This window comes from Triticum aestivum, chromosome 6A, assembly GCF_018294505.1.
Source record: "Triticum aestivum cultivar Chinese Spring chromosome 6A, IWGSC CS RefSeq v2.1, whole genome shotgun sequence".
Lineage (NCBI taxonomy): Eukaryota > Viridiplantae > Streptophyta > Magnoliopsida > Poales > Poaceae > Triticum > Triticum aestivum.
In genome coordinates, this window is record NC_057809.1 from 275,738,213 (window position 1) to 275,756,599 (window position 18,387).

Below are 18,387 nucleotides of genomic sequence, written 5' to 3' on the forward strand. Positions count from 1 at the left end.
TCTGCCGCCAAACAGTGCCCTGGAGGCCGCACCCTCATCAGCTCCGACCCTTAATTCGGAACCAACTGCGCCAATCGAGGATGGGTGGTTGGACACCGCCTCGGGGTCTGCAATCTCTACGGCGATTGAGCCGAACACCAGCCCTATTCTCTACGAAGCCCGTGACTCCAAGGAGCCGGACTCCTCTCTAGACTCCGAGCCCTCCGCGCCCCTACCGATCGAACCCGATTGGGCGCCGATCATGGAGTTCACCGTCGCGGACATCTTTCAGCACTCGCCCTTCGGCGATATTCTGAATTCACTAAAGTCTCTCTCTTTATCAGGAGAGCCCTAGCTGGACTATGGTCAGCAAGGTTGGGATGCGGATGATGAAGAAATTCAAAGCCCACCCACCACCCACTTCGTAGCCACTGTCGATGATTTAACCGACATGCTCGACTTCGACTCCGAAGACATCGACGGTATGGACGCTGATGCAGGAGACAATCAAGAACCAGTGCCTATAGGGCACTGGAAAGCCACCTCGTCATATGATATATACATGGTGGACACCCCAAAAGAAGGCAATGGCGATGGAACGGCGGAGGATGACCCCTCCAAGAAGCAGCCTAAGCGCCGGCGTCAACGGCGCCGCTCTAAATCCCGCCAAAGCAAAAACGGTGATTCTGGCACGGGAGATAATAACACCCCGGACAGTGCCGAAGACAACCACCTCCAGCAAGATTCAGCATAGGAGGATGGAGAAGCCAGCCCTCATGAGAGAGCGGCAGACAGAGAGGTCGAGGACGATAATTATATGCCTCCCTCCGAAGACGAGGCAAGCCTCGACGACGACGAATTTGTCGTGCCGGAGGATCCCGTCGAACAAGAGTGTTTCAAACGCAGGCTTATGGACATGGCGAGCAACCTCAAGAAAAAATAGCAACAGCTTAGAGCTGATCAAGATTTTCTAGCCGACAGATGGACTGAGGTCCTTGCGGCCGAAGAGTATGAACTCGAACGCCCCTCCAAGAGCTACCCAAAGCGCAGGCTACTACCCCGATTAGAGGAGGAAGCACCTAAACCTACATCACCAGCGCATGATGCGGCCGACCGGCCACCCTGTGGCCGCGACAGAGAGGCCTCTTGGCCCTCCACTCAAGCCGCACCCCGGCGCCGCTCAAAAAATACCAAGGCACGGGAAAATGCGCCAGACCTGCGAGATATATTGGAAGAAAAGCCAAGGCAAACAAGATCGATCTACGGATCGCGTGGGCGCCCCACGGCACGAGATGGTAATCGTCACTCCGGATACAGTCAATCCGTCCGGGCCGAACACAGTAGACAAAGCTCGTTTGAGCTACGTCGTGATATAGCCCAATACAGAGGCACCGCACACCCACTATGCTTCACAGATGAATTAATGGATCATCAAATCCCTGAGGGTTTCAAACCCGTGAACATCGAATCATATGATGGCACAACAGATCCTGCGGTATGGATCGAGGACTATCTCCTTCATATCCACATGGCCCGCGGTGGTGACCTACACGCCATCAAATACCTCCCACTCAAGCTTAAAGGACCAGCTCGACATTGGCTTAATAGCTTGCCAGCAGAATCAATTGGTTGTTGGGAGGACCTGGAAGCCGCATTCCTCGACAATTTCCAGGGCACTTATGTGCGACCACCAGACGCCGATGACCTTAGCCACATAATTCAGCAGCCAGAAGAATCGGACAGACAATTCTGGACACGGTTCCTAACCAAGAAAAATCAAATCGTCGACTGTCCGGACACACAGGCCCTAGCAGCCTTCAAGCATAACATCCGCGACGAGTGGCTTGCACGGCACCTAGGACAGGAAAAGCCGAAATCTATGGCAGCCCTCACGACACTTATGACCCGCTTTTGCGCGGGAGAAGACAGCTGGCTAGCTCTCAGCAATAACATGACCAAGAGCCTTGGTAATTCGGATACCAAGGACGGCAGTGGCAGGTCACGTCGCAACAAGCAAAAGCGCCACATTAACGGCGACAATGTTGAGGATACGACAGTTAATGCCGGATTCAGAGGCTCTAAACCCGGTCAGAAGAAAAGGCATTCAAAAGAAATACTCCGGGCCCGTCCAGTTTGGACCGAATACTCGACCGCTCTTGCCAGATACGTGGCACCCCCGAAAAACTAGCCAATCACACCAACAGGGATTGTTGGGTGTTCAAGCAGGCAGGCAAGTTAAATGCCGAAATTAGAGACAAGGGCTGCATAGCAATGACGAGGAGGAGCCCCGGCCGCCGAACAACAGTGGACAGAAAGGTTTTCCCCCACAGGTGCGGACGGTGAACATGATATACGCAACCCACGTCCCCAAGAGGGAGCGGAAGCGTGCGCTAAGGGACGTATACGCGATGGAGCCAGTCGCCCCAAAGTTCGACCCATGGTCTTCCTGCCTGATCACTTTTGATCGAAGGGACCACCCCACTAGCACCCGTCATGGAGGATTCGCCGCATTGGTTATAGACCCAATTATTGACGGATTTCACCTCACTAGAATCCTTATGGACAGCGGCAGCAGCCTGAACCTACTTTACCAGGATACAGTGCGGAAAATGGGCATCGATCCCTCGAGGATTAAACCCACTAAAACGACCTTTAAAGGCGTCATACCAGGTGTAGAGGCCAACTGTACAGGCTCAGTTACACTTGAAGTGGTCTTCGGATCTCCGGATAATTTCCGAAGCGAGGAGTTAACTTCGACATAGTTCCGTTCCGCAGTGGCTGTCACGCACTGCTCGGGCGAACCGCATTTGCCAAGTTCAATGTGGTGTCACACTACGCATACCTCAAGCTCAAAATGCCAGGCCATCAAGGAGTCATCACGATCAATGGAAACACCGAACCCTCTCTCCAAACGGAGGGGCATACGGCGGCTATCGCAGCGGAAGTACAAAGAAGCCTCTCAAGGCAATTCTCCAGTCCGGCCATTAAACGTTTGGACACCGTCAAGCGCGCCCGGAGTAACCTACAACAAGACCGTCGGGCACATTTCGAGCAAGCGTAGCAATGTGGCTCCAACCCCAGCCCTCTCGAACTTGCGAAACCAGTGTTGCCGTACATAACTATGCTCTGGAAATACCATGGGCAAAAGGGGAGGGGCACAATCACGACACGCCCGAAACACGGCTTAAACCGCACTAGGGGCTGCCAACTTTTTCATTTTCTCTTACTTTCAGGACTCCACTCTTCGGAAGGCCTGTCCGGCAGTACAATTGCCGCACAAACGATACAACAACCAGGGGAGCAGAAAGCTACGCCGCACTACGGAACTCTAAGGTGGTCTCTATAACGAGCAGTATACCTGTTTCGCATAACATTCCGCAACTCACCCCTGGAAAGGACATATTTGATAGTCCCATCTTTTGCTTATCGCACTATTTGTATCTTTCTGCTTTGATCGCAGCCTTTTTAAATAAACAATGGATAGCTTCCGTCTATTATTGCATTACTCTTTTTTAGGAATATATGTTCATTAATGACATGTTGCACCCGTACACTTTGGTATGGCCAATATGCCAGGGGCTTAAATACCCCACAATACGGTGTGAGAAGTCCGAACACTTTCACAAGTGCTGCACCCCGAACTTATAGCATTATATGCATCGGCTCTGAATCATGTCTTGGGTCAATAGTTGGGTTTGCCCGGCTCCTATGTTTTGGTACCTTACGTTCCGTTATATCGGCTAAGGTAGCACTAGGAAAACTACTGCGATTGTGCCCCAGTTGAGCTGGGCTAAGCACCTCAGTAGAGAAAGCTAAAACTGACCGTCATGATGAGGCGAGAGTTGGTCGTTGTTCGAGAGGTTTTCGAGTCCCTAAAGACTTATGCCGCTTAGAGCGAGGAGTCGGCTTTGTCCAGCCTAGGCGTGGATAGCGCCCCGAACTTGGTCTTCCGAACACTAGGGGCTTTTCCGAAATTTAAAATTATAGAATCCTATGGCTAAGTGAGAGTGTTCAAGCATTATAGTCGGGTTGCCTTGTTCGTTGTGTTGAGCGCCTCCCTCGAAGGACCCAAGAATGGGAAAAAGAGCGCTCATGTTTATCCCGAACACCCCAGCACTCGTGCCATGGGGGCAGAAGCCGACGACTCGCCATCTCTCAAATTTGATAAACGGCCGCACAGAAGGTAATATTTTAAATTCAAAAAGCATTGCTTAGTGAACAAGTTTTCAGCGCACAGGACAAAACGAGCGAGTTTATTGAAAAATTACATCCATGGAACATTCATCCGCCACAAGGCGGGCCCCCTTCAGAACGCCCTCATAATACATCTCGGGCTTGCGATGCTCCTTGCCCGGCAGTGGCCCGTCCTTCACAAGCTTCTCAGTATCCAGCTTGCCCCAGTGCACCTTCGCACGGGCAAGCGCCCTACGGGCACCCTCGATGCATACGGAGCGCTTGATGACTTCGAGCCTTGGACAGGCCTCCACCAGCCGCCTCACCAGCCCGAAGTAGCTCCCAGGCATGGCCTCTCCAGGCCACAACCGAACTATGAGGCCCTTCATGGCCTGTTCGGCCACCTTATGGAGCTCGACCAGCTGTTTCAGCTGGTCGCTTAAGGGCACCGGGTGTTCGGCCTCAGCATACTGAGACCAGAACACCTTCTCCGTCGAGCTTCCCTCCTCGGCTCGGTAGAAGGCGATGGCATCCGACACGCTACGGGGCAAGTCTGCGAATGCTCCTGGAGAGCTCCGGATTCGGGTAAGTAACAAGTAATTCACTTTTACGTGCTTGCTTTGCATAAAGAATGCCTTACCCGCCGCTATCTTTTTTATTGCCTCAACCTCCTGGAGGGCCTTCTGGGCTTCGGCCTTGGCATCTTCAATGGCCGCCGCGAGCTCAGACTCTCGCGTCTTCGAGACAAGCTCCAAACTCTCATGTTTTTTCATGAGAGCCTGGAGCTCTTGCCGCACCTTGCCAACCTGCGTCTCATGCTTCTCCCACTCGGTGCGCTCCGTGGCCGCCCTCTTCTCGACCTCGGACAGCACTTGCTTTAAGGGCCGCCACCTCAGTTGTGGCCCCTATAATAGCCGCGTTAATCCTGTCACTTTTTGCAATTGCACCTTTCACATATTTCAATAAGGTATTTCTTACCTTCCTTCTCCTCGAGCTGCTGCTTGGCTAGGCCGAGCTTTTGCTCGGACCGCTCGAGGTTCTGCTTCAGCGTGCCCACCTCCGCTGTCAGTGCGGCGGATGCTAGCAGCGAAGCCTGCATACGCATATTGACTTACTTTTGTTAGACTCCTGCGAATGTTATTAGATCCTCTATTCGGCTTTTCTTTCCGAATGCCGAACAGAGCATCAGGGGCTACTGTCTATGCGGTAATATTTTTACATATTCCTTACTTACCTCAAAGCCTGTTAGAAGGCTGGCACAGGCTTCATTCAGTCTGCTCTTGGCGGACTAAACCTTCTGGATCACCGCACTCATAATAGTGTGGTGCTCCTCGTCGATGGAGGCACCGTTAAGCACCTCCAGCAAATTGTCTGGTGCCTCCGGTTGGACGGAGGTCACCGGCTCGGTAGGCTTGCTCCTCTTGGAAGGAGGCTGCCTACCGGAGTCCGGAACCGTTGAAGGTTCCGGTGTGGTGTCCGGCTCAAAGCCGGACTTAGAGCCCTTAGGGGTTCTATCCCCTTCACGCCTGGAGTCCGGGAGGTCGCCTTGCGGCGCCTCCAGGACCACCTCCTCCTGGCTTGGAACCTATTGGGACGCCACCTCGGCGTCGTCCGTAGGGTGGGGGAAGGTAGCCGTCGGAAGCGAATTCACATCCGATGAATCCAGGGAGCTGCTCGATGACTCATCGAGCCCGGCCTTGGGCGGACTGCATAGACATGTTCGACGTAAGGAAAAGTTGTGCAATGGGGGAATACTATGAATCACTTTGGTATCCGGATACTTACGATCTCGCCAGGGGCTTGGCCCTGTGCAGCCACTCCTCTTCGCCGTCGTCGGCGTTGGTGGAGTAGTCCGGAGGAGGGGTCTTCCCCCTCTTGGACCCTTCGGCCTCCCCAGTTGGGGCGGCCTTCTGTTTCTTCCCTCCCCCCGTTGGAGGGGGAGAGGTCTCTTCTTCCTCCTCCTCGTCTTCATGGGAGGAGTGCGCCTTGGAGTCGTCGGATGATGAATCCGACACCTCCTGGCGCCGGGCACTCTTTCGAGTCCCCATGGCCTTCTTCTTGGCCTTCTTCTCCGACACCATGTAGGGTGTCGGAACCAGCAGCTTCGCCAAGCGAGCGTCCGCTGGGCCTTCGGGCAAAGGAGCCGGACAGTTGATCTGTCCGGACATCTCCTGCCAATCCTGTCAAAGGTAAGGGAGCTTAGATCCCACATGGAGTCAAACTATGAAAGACTAATACCCTGTAAAAGGTAAAAACAGCTTACCGCACAAGCGTGACGCTGCGTGCTGAATCTGTGATCCTCGGTAGCAGATGCGGGGGCCTCGACGCCTTGAAAAGCACCTTCCAGGCATCTTCGTACATCGTGTTGAAGAGCCTGCTCAGAGTTCGGTGTCGCGCCGGGTCAAACTCCCACAGGTTGAAAGCCCGTTGTTGACACGGGAGGATCCGGCGGATGAGCATAACCTGGACTATGTTGACAAGTTTGAGCTTCTTGTCCACCAGGGTTTGGACGCATGTTTGGAGTCCGGCCAGCTCTCCTTTTTTAACCCACGACAGGCCCGTCTCTTTCCAGGAGGCGAGCCGCATAGGGGGTCCGGATCGGAACTCGAGGGCTGCGACCCATTCAGGGTCGCGCGGCTCGGTGATGTAAAACCACCCTGATTGCCACCCCTTTAGGGACTCCACGAAGGAGCCCTCGAGCCATAGGACGTTGGGAATCTTGCCCACCATGGCGCCTCCGCACTCTGCCTGGGTGCCGCACACCACCTTCGGCTTGACATTGAAAGTCTTGAGCCATAGGCCGAAATGGGGGCGGATGCGGAAGAAAGCCTCGCACACGACAATGAACGTCAAGATGTTGAGGACAAAGTTCGGGGCCAGATCGTGGAAATCCAGGCCATAGTAGAACATGAGCCCCCGGATAAATGGGTGGAGAGGGAAGCCCAGTCCGCGGAGGAAATGAGGGAGGAACACCACCCTCTCATGGGGCCTAGGGGTGGGGATGAGCTGCCCCTCTTCAGGAAGCCGGTGCGCAATGTTGTTAGATAAGTATCCGGCCTTCCTCAGTCTTCTGATGTGTCCCTCCGTAATGGAGGAGACCATCCACTTGCCTCTCGTTCCAGACATGGCTGGAGAAGGTTGAGGTGGGGTGTGCGGACTTGGGCGCTGGAGCTCAAGTGCGCGGAAATGGATAGGCAAAGGAGGAATAAGGCGTGGATGAAAAGGTGGATCCTTATCCCCTTATATGGGCGGACGCGACTATGCGTCCCCACCAGCCTGGTAAAACTCGCTTATCTCCCAAGCACCATAATCAATGGCGCGGTTGGGTTACCCACGCCCGTATTGATGAGAATCCCGGAATAAGGTGACACGATCTCTGCTTTGACAAGACGTGCCAAGGAAACCGCCTCGCTAAACACGCTGAGGTAGAACAGTAAAACGATTCGAATAAAGACTTGGCCGTGGTGTGATGTCACGCTACGGAATACGTCAGCAGATTAGATTTGTGTAAATATTATTTCTCTCTATGGCAATATGTGGAAACTTATTTTGCAGAGCCGGACACTACCTTTGTGTTCAAAATCTTCTATGAAGTACTTGGAGGAGGAACCCGCCTTGCAATGTCGAAGACAATCTGCGCGCTGAACTCGTCATCATTGAAGCCTGGTTCAGGGGCTACTGAGGGAGTCCTGGATTAGGGGGTGTCCGGATAGCCGGACTATACCTTCGGCCGGACTCCTGGACTATGAAGATACACAAGATTGAAGACTTCGTCCCGTGTCCGGAAGGGACTTTCCTTGGCGTGGAAGGCAAGCTTGGCGATACGGATATGTAGATCTCCTACCATTGTAACTGACTCTGTGTAACCCTAGCCCCCCCCTCGGTGTCTATATAAACCGGAGGGTTTTTAGTCCGTAGGACGAACAACAATCATACCATAGGCTATCTTCTAGGGTTTAGCCTCCTTGATCTCGTGGTAGATCTACTCTTGTACTACCCATATCATCAATATTAATCAAGCAGGACGTAGGGTTTTACCTCCATCAAGAGGGCCCGAACCTGGGTAAAACATTGTGTCCCCTGCCTCCTGTTACCATTCGCCTAGACGCACAGTTCGGGACCCCCTACCCGAGATCCGCCGGTTTTGACACCGACAGAGACACTCGCCATTATAGTGATTTTTCGCAAAAAAAGAGCGCAAAAAAAGTGGCGCGCCAAAAAAACAGAGCGAAAAAAGTTCCAGAATGTGCTTTTCCCTTGTTTACGTGCAGCGCCGTGATTTTGTTAGTGTTCTAGACTCGCGTCTCTAGCACGGTCTAGCCTAGGACCAGCACAGTACCATCATTGAGCGTTTATTCAACTTTGCATCTCTGAATTGATTATTGCTGACCCTTTTTTGCTACCATATTATAAGCCTTCCCAGCTCCACATACATCTACCTCGTGCGTTTGACTCTCCCTGATAATCGCTATATCCAAGCTTTGAGAGTTTTGACTACGACGGTTGCCGATCACCGCCTGCTGCTGGGTAAGAACTGGTAAGAATTTGAGATTTTCTTGATGGATTTGTGACACCCACCACCACCTTTTGTTTGTAGTCTGTAGGATCCTATTCTTGTGTGTTTCTATTGCTGCTAACCATGGCAGGATCACAAGCCGACGAGACTGACAGGGAGAACATGACGAATAAGGAGTTGCATGATAAATTTCAACAAATGATGAGTGGACAGGTGCAAGATGTGCTAAACAGATTTGAAGAGGCCTTGGAGAATATAGATGGCATGGAGAAGACGTTCGAAACAAAGCTCGATAACAAGTTTAATGAATTGCTCGCACGTCTTCCACCACCAGCACCACCATCGGCTGCACCTAACGCACCTCTACAGCAACAACAACTACGTCGCCTTCCAAATCAAGTGGGACGAGCACAGCACGTTCCCATTGACCCTAGGCAAAATTCTGGTGCCGCTGTTGATGCTTCTGTAGCTCCTGCTGCTACTATAGAGGTGGAGGACCATTACGAGGATGAGGTTGATCAAAACCAGAACTACGTGCAACCACCAGCACCACCACCACCATGTCATCCTCAGGTATATCATCGCAAAAGTAGGCCCGCACTACCAGATGAGGTATGAGATCATGAACGTCTTCCTAAACTGAAATTGAATATTCCACCATTCGAAGGTAGATATGTTCCTGATATATATCTTACTTGGGAGTTAGAAACTAAACAACGTTTTACATGTTTACAAAATCCTGAGGAGAGACATGTTCCTGCTGCTGTTTGTGCTTTCACTAGCTTTGCATGTGTTTGGCGGTCTGAACATTGTAGATTATATCCTATTCCAACTACTTGGGTTGCTTTGAAAACTGCTATGCGTACTCGTTGGGTTCCACCATATTATCAACATGAATTACTTCAAAAATTACAACGTTTAAGACAAGGAAATTTTTTTGTAGAAGAATATTATCAGGAATTACAAACTGGCATGATTAGATGTGGTATTGTTGAGGAGAATGAAGCTATGCTTGCATGTTTTATGGGTGGACTAAATAGAGAGATTCAGACCATTCTAGAGTATAAGGAGTATACTAATATCACTCGTTTATTCCATCTTGCTTGTAAAGCTGAACGTGAAGTGCAAGATCGACATGCATTGACGCGAACTAACTTTTCTTCAGGTCGATCTTCATCATGGACACCACGTGCATCCTCTACTTCCACTACACCAGCATCTCATCAGGTGCCACCTCCAGCCGTGATACAAGAAAGCAGGCACAACCACCACTATCTGCCAAGAGCACACCTGCCGGGCCTGCGCATAGCTCTTCTTCTTCCATGGCATCAACAGGGCACACAAGTGATATTATTTGTCGTCGTTGTAAGGGAAGAGGACATTTTGCGAGAGAATGCAAATCTCAGCGTGTGATGATTGCTAATGAGGATGGTGGGTATGAGTCCTCTAGTGACTATGATGAGGAGACTTTGGCTCTTATTACACATGAAGAGCATGGCGGAGATGATTCTGATCATGAGACGCAATATATGGCTGCTGAAGATGCTGACAGGTATGAATGTTTAGTTGCTCAATGTGTTTTGAGTGTGCATGTTACACAAGCTGAGCAAAATCAAAGACACAATTTGTTCCATACAAAGGGAGTTGTGAAGGAACGTTCTGTTCGCGTCATCATAGATGGAGGGAGCTGCAATAACTTGGCTAGCATGGAGATGGTGAAGAAGCTATATCTCACCACAAGACCTCATCCACATCCTTACTACAAATAATGGTTCAACAACACTGGCAAGGTTAAGGTAACACGTACTGTTCGTGTGCATTTTAGTATCTCTACATATGTTGATTATGTTGATTGTGATGTGGTACCTATGCAAGCATGTTCCTTATTACTTGGTAGACCATGGCAATTTGATAAAAATTCTGTACACCATGGTAGAAACAATCAGTATACTCTTGTTCATAAGGACAAAAATATTACTTTGCTTCTTATGACTCCTGATTCCATTTTGAAAGATGATATTAATAGAGCTAATAAAGCAAAACAGGAGCAAAATAAGAGTGAAAATCAGATTGTGGCAAAAGAATTTGAGCAACACATGAAGCCTAATAATAAACCATCTAATGTTGTTTCTTAAATCAAATTGAAAAGTGCATGTTTACTTGCCACCAAATCTGATATTGATGATCTAGATTTCAGCAAATCTGTTTGCTATGCTTTTGTGTGCAAAGAGGCATTATTTTCATTCGAGGACATGCCTTCCTCTTTGCCTCCTGCTGTCACTAACATTTTGCAGGAGTTCGCTGACGTCTTTCCACAAGACATGCCACCGGGATTACCACCTGTTCGAGGGATTGTGATGTAGGGTAGGAACCCTAGGGGCCGATCTTTCATGAAAGGAGCGGATCCCGTCCAAGAACGCGAAGAACACGGGGGGGGGGGGGACGAGGGAAAACACAAGAGGAAACACGAGAGAACCACTCAACCAACAAGAATAGATCACACATGCGCTAGATCGATGAACACAAAGGTGAGATACAAGATCCAAAGTCAACAACGAACGATATAAAGGTAGCCGGTCTTCTCCGTGAGGACGTCTTGATGTTCTTCTCCAAAAGGAGGTCTTGAATCCAAAGGGATCTTCTCCGAAGAGGCCGCGGTCTCTCACGAGGAGTAGATCCGATGTGGATGAGCGAAGCTCTATCTCTAAGTATGAGCTAAACCAACGCTAATCCTCAAATGGTGGAGGTGGAGGAGTATATATAGTCTAGGGCCACGAAGGGGTAAGTGAGGGCGAAGGGATACATGGGCTCGGCCCGATACACTGTGCATAGAAAGGCGTCGGACGTCCGACGGGTACCGGACGTCCGGTGGCTCACGAGGGTCTGGTCGTCCGGTACTTGTCGGACGTCTGGCATTTTGGCTCGGTTGTCGTGGCGCCGGATTTCCAGAGACGGTCGGATGTCCGGTCGCTGGAGTGTGTCGAACGTCCGGGACTTGTCGGACGTCCGCTCGTTTGGCTCGGGTGCGGGATTGCCGGTCGTCCGGTGGGTCTTTAGGCGTCGGACGTCCGGTCCCGACCGGTCGTCCGGTGGCTGGAGCTTCTTCCGTAGCTCTTCTTCTCGTTCCTCACGCTTGGTGTCCTCGCCTTCTTGTCCATGGTCTTCCTCTTGGTTCCTGGTCATGCATAGCACACATGTTTGAGGTAGTAGCCATGTCTCACGTATGGAAAGTGATGGTTCGAAGAGGAGCGAGTACACCTTGTGTCCAATGGTGTATAGATGAGGTCTCGTCTTATGTTCTCTTAGGGCTTGGAGAGTAGTCGGAGTGTACATGGGGATCAACGTGGGATGCTCCGCATCATCTCCCCCCCCTTGGGAAAGATCCAACCTCAGATCGTGATCCTCATCACCATGGAAACGGTAGTTGTGGACGGACTTGTAGTTGGACGGAGTTGAAGACATTGCGCAATCCAAGTACTCCAAGGTGTCGCCGGAGTGGTATTCATGCAAGAAGAGCAAACAAAAACGACACTCGAAAATACAAAGGTTAACACACACAAGGTGTCCATCAAAATAAACATGAGTTCGTCCAAAGGAATTGTTCATGAAAATGCATGAGATGCTTATCCAAATGATGTAAAATGACATGTAAAGCATTCATGGGAGCAAAATCATTCATTGTGCACACAAATGTATTGTGGATGTGATCAATGCAACCACGGTGCAAAATGATGTCATAGTGAGACGGTTTATCAATAGCATGAATATGGTAATGGATGCTCAATGTGATGTGATCATGCAATTGATGGTAGGCAATAAGATCATGATGTATGAATATGCCATCAAGGTGTATCACAACAAATTTGCTAGTGAAATGCACAAGCTCATATATCATGGATGACATGGGAATACAAGATGCAACAAGGCAATCATGATGTGAGTCAATCCATGCATAAGATGCAAATTTTTCATGTGTATGATATGTCCATTGAGCATGACATGTGTGAACACAATCAACAAATATGGAGGTGTTGGTATACCAATGCTCGATGCCGTGGCATGAGTGGAGGTTCGAAGGTGCATCCAATAAATCTGAGCGCTCCTCAACTTGAAGGTCCATGGGTTCCATCTCCAATGTCGGTCCTCCATCCAATAGATGTAACATGTATACAAGAAGAAGGAAACAACAATGAAAGAGTGACCCATCCAATATGCATATTTGAGGATGGCTCAAAGGGAAGGAGTTCACCTTTAGGAGATTCTCGCAAATGTTGGTGTTGCACATCGTGTATGCCTTCACATGACCAAATTGTGTCATGACGGTATCGCCTTGTGAATCCTTCAACATGAAAGAACATGACAAACACTCGGAAAAACAAATGAGGTTAGCGGAAAACCTATCATTCGTGCGGTAAAATACCCAACAAGTGGATGCATCATGCTCATCATAAGAAAGGACAAGGGAGCATTTCATAGTACAGAGGCATATGATGTGAGAACAACCAAATAGAATAGGCGCAAGCAAGCAAGCATGCATCACAAGATGTATCATGTGAGAGGCATGAACATATACGTCATCAACCCAAGAAAGCAAGTAATAATGGAACATGGGTGATGCGACAAAGCAAGCAATCATATGAATCAAGGCAAGCAAGCTAGTAGTGCGAAGATGCAACGTACTAGAAGGAATCATGTTAAGTATGTCATGTTTGCAAATGGTAGTCATGAATAATGCACAAGACACATCACAAGCATGAAGGCAAGATATGAGCAAAATAGCATCAATGGCATGAGGCACATGATAAACATGGAAATAGCAACAAGGATCTCCACCAAGCATGCAAATACACATAGAAGTAGCATAATGATTAATCATGGGTAGATGCAAGCAAGGGTCACAATTGCATGGCAAAGGCATAGAAGCAAGCATAGCATGCAAAGTGAACACGGTAAAATGAGCAAGAAGCGAGAAGCGGTGGTGGTGCTGTTTTGCTTCATAGCCATGTGAGATCCAAGTGAGAGATATGCGCGTAGACATTGCGCTAAGAGAGCGGTGGGAAGGGTAGTTCATGGGATCCCAAGTCATCTATGCTCTCAAGAGCTCGTTTCGTCAACTCTTGGGATTGAGAGGTTGACGAGTATACGTGAGTACCTACACAAAACAAATACAAAGGGAAAATTGTGTGTGCGTGGTAGATGTACACATCATCCATCATGATGCGCACGTGCTTGTGTTGGTTAGCACAAAATAGCCAATGCTCAAATAAATGAGATGCGTGATATAGAAACATGTCATCCATCATGAGAGGTTTGTTATTATGTATAGCATAATGGAGACTCAAATTGTGTAATGCACCACGAGAAATATGTAGAGCATTGTTGTTCATGGAATGCATATGGTGCAAGCAATTATGGGAATCATGCAATGTATGGAATGCATCAAAACCTCCTAATACGCATGAGGAAACTATGGGGGTCTCCTCATGATCATTAGTGGAAACATCACACGGAGAATATTGACAACATCCAAAACAATGCATATTTGGAACAATGTGATCATGGCATGGCATAGTAGATGAATTGCGCAAATCATGTAAAGGAAGCATGTCAATATCATCACAAGAAAAACAAAAGCCAATGACCATCATCTCGTCATCTATGCCATAAGTGCAAATGGGATTTATTGTAACGGGGCATGCATAGTCACTATGTTGAGATTGAAATGATGCAATATGGGATATCTCATTCATAGCATATGACAAGGTTAATGGATTGTCAAACATGATGTGACCAATAGAATTTTCACATGATATCCTATGGAGCATAGCATCACAACTAGGAAAATCAACATGCTCATCATCATATTTATCATAAATAGGTGAGTCATGACATGAAGAAGTCGCACTAGCATGAAGCATGGGAATAGGTGGATCAACATCATGCAAGCAATCATTGGTGAGATAGTCCACTAGTGGGACAAGAGAAGCACCATCACCTATGTTACCTATGGAGCATCGCTCATGTGTTGTAGGTGAGGTGTCGAAGACCAAGTCGTGGTCATCTTCATCGTGATGGAACCATGTGGGTGGTGCATCTTCTTCCACCATGGCCATCGTTGTCTCCATTGGAGGTATGGACTTGTCGAGGATAGGCGTGTCGTCATGTAGGAGACCTAGCACCAAAGAAGAAAACACACTAGGAGTAGGGGTTAAGTCGTTAGAAATCAAAGTGGCCTCACATGTCGTGTCAATTACCTCGCTCACTAAGTGTTGTGGCTCACTCACACCCTCTCGGATTCTCTCACTCATATGGTTGGTGGAGTCACACAAATGGCTCTCAACCTCACATAGGATGTGTGGCATGCTCTCAAGTCTAGGGCTAGTGGTGGTCACACTCATCCTCTCATAGGAAATGCTCTCAATGTCACGTGTGGTGGAGTCACTCATGTCACTCATGTGGTGGTGGCTCTCCTCACATGGCAATTGGGGCATCTCGTCACATGTCGTTGTCGGAGAGATGTTGGTGCAAATGTCTCCATGCTCAATCATGTCATGGTCGTAGCCGTGGATGAATGCCGAAGATGGCACATCATCACTCTCCTCAAAGACCAAAGATAATGTCTCATGAGTGGTCTCGTAGCTTGACTCGGAGTATGAGTCCAATATTGGCGCCGTCTTCATGTTGTTGAAGACGTTCGTGCTCGTCGTCGTGGTCGAAGAGGATGGCCCTTGCTCGACCTTCTTGTCGCCGTCTTGTTGTTGGAGGCCCAAATGATGTGGCACCTCGTAGCTCGTCTCCATGACCGAAGGGAAATTCCCATGCTCAGCCATCTTCCTTGAGGGGCTTCCGAAGATGGAAGTGTCTCCCTCGCGCGTAGTTGGTCGCCTTGTAGTTGAAGATGTCGATGTAGGCGAACTCACGGGGAGTAGGCGAAGATGTTGTACGTCCAAAGGCGAAGATGCCTTGATAGCACTTGGCGAAGATGCCGAAGTGGTTGGTGTAGCCGTAGCTCCGTCTTGGTGGTGCTCGTCTCGCGGTCTTTTCTTGTGCTCATGAAGTTTGGACTTGGCGTGAAGTAGGGCTTGTTGGGACTTGTAGGAAGGCGCATCTCGAGCATCTTCATGTTGATGGTGGCGTTGACGCACTTGAGCTCGTAGTAGATGTCGTTCATCGTCGTCGTGCACATGTTGCTTGGAGGTGACTTGCCCTTCATGACGAGGTGGATCACGAACGTGATGGTGTTCGCCATGGAGATGTGGACGTTGACGTCTTGCGCTTGTGTCGCTTGGGCGCTCCAAAGAGGATCGATGTGCTTGCCGCCGCCTTGAAGATGACGAAGGGGAAGTAGACTTGATCAAGGCCCGAATCTCCTCCATCCTTGCATCTTGCTCCTCCTTTTGTGCGGAAAGCTTGTTGTCGATGTAGTCCCTTTTCCTCGCTTCGGAGTGACGAATGTCGATGGAGAGGTTCTCGATGCGCTCTCGCAGTCTTGATTGTGCGCCTTGCATTTGTCGTTGTAGATCGAAGATTGACGCTTTGGTGATGTAGTTGTTCATGCCATCGTTGTTGTGGAAGACCGGAGATGAAATGCCTTGCCTATCCATCACAAGATTCGAGCCAATATGAGTGGAGAAAGAGAAGAACTAATACCAAATGTACCTTGACCGAAGTTGAAAGTGGATCAATGATCACTCCAATGTAGACAAGGAAATAGCACAATTGGTACCAATTCTTGTCGGTTTCTCACACCTACACAAGTAAGGCTTATGGTGGAGCTCGGTGAGGATAGTGGCACAAAAATTTAATGCAAAATGTTAGCAAGAGTCAATAATGTTGAAAGAGATTCACAAATTCGCAAGTGTAACAAGTAGACCAATAGCAATATGTGGCACACGGAAACACACACACACGGATAGATAAATGGGGTCGTGCAACCAAGGATGAGCACAAAATGTGGAATCCACGAAAAACGCTCGTGTTGCACAACTCAAGAGAGATGCTAGCACGATTGCTCACTAGGCGGATACGACACTTGTGCACAACCTATAAGATGCAAAATGGATAAACTTTCTATCCCAAGTATGCTATGTATGTATGGTTCCTGGTGTTTGATCCAAGATGATCGGATATGACAATCTTATGCAATGTGGTGGATACTATGGCTATTGCTTACAAGCTTCTTTGCTCTTTCTCTTTTGCTTAAAAGCTTAATTTTTTTATATATCCACTTTGCGAAATGCACAAACCAAGATAGTAATTGTGTATATGCGGGAACAAACTTGAGGCACACGAGATGATATGATACCAATATGATATGGTATGTATGCAATGTATGGTGTAGATCACTAATGTGCACAAGTAACGTTGCTGGCAATACTCAAATGGCTAGTCTCGATAGGCAAGTAACGCAAAATGGGCTAGGGGTTAACAATGCAATTGCAAGGGGAATGTACAATGGAGGGGTACCACGATACCAAGATGATATGGAGGTTACCGTCCTTGGCGATGATGAGTAACGGTATTCTTGATGTAGATACCAAGATGATGGAAACTCGTCCCTAAGTAGCCAAAACACCTTAGGAAACGGAAAAACCGCGAACTCAAAATCTCAAATGTCAAATGGTGGTAGCAGGATGCGGTGGTGGTTGCGGAAGTGCAATGATGGGTTTTGCGAGTAGGCAATGTGGAAATGGAGGGTAAGGTGGTTGACTATACACGGTGTCAGAGTTGGAAGCATGGACCCTAAGTAGCCGAAACACCTTAGGAGACACAACTCACAACACAAACAAAATTGGGTTAAGTTGGGGGGGGGGCGGAAGTGTATAGTGGTCAAGCCTATGCGGAAGTGGTGGTGGTTGATGAAGAAGCAACCGTCCCTAAGTAGCCTAGACACCTTAGGAGACTCAAATCACTCCTCAAGCAACCACATATGCGCTGGGGATCAATATGGGTTAGTTTGCGGAAGTCGGTGCTGGTGTAGTGGATGAAGTGGTGGAAGCCCTAGGCAAAGATGCCAAAATTGTCAAACTTTGATGGAGTCAAATGGTGATGGTAGTATTTTTTTGGGAAGGGGGATGTCAAGAGCTTTCCAACGAGCTAAAGAACGTGAAAATCGGACTCCGGATGAATTAGTTATGGCCGAAACAAAAATCAGCCGAAGTTGATATCTACATGTAGCAGATGTCCGGAAAAAACGGTCGTCTGGTCGCTGGACGTCCGGTCTGGTCGGAAATCCGCTGATTCTGCTCGGGTTAGGGGGTTCCGGTCGTCCGGTAAGGTCGGACGTCCGGTGGTTCCTATGGCTCCGGACGTCCGGTAAGGTGACGGTCGTCCGGTGTATCGGGGTCAACTCCAGATCCGAGATTTGAGACGCGATTTTGGGCGGAATTTAGGGATTTTAGGGTCAAAATTGATGAGATTTCGTGGATGAAAGATGGGGAAACTTGGGGAGATGCTAGATCCACTCAAAACCAAGCAAATCCATGGATCAAAATCAACAAAACATCATCAAACCAACAAATCACAAAAAAAATTGGGGCTATTTTTGGTGGGGATTTTCAAATTTAGGACGAAATCAAGCAAAAGAAGGCTAGAAAACAGTGGGGGAGGCTCCGAAATCGTGATCAACGTGGCTCATGATACCAAGATGATGTAGGGTAGAAACCCTAGGGGCCGATCTTTCACGAAAGGAGCGGATCCCGTCCAAGAACGCGAAGAAC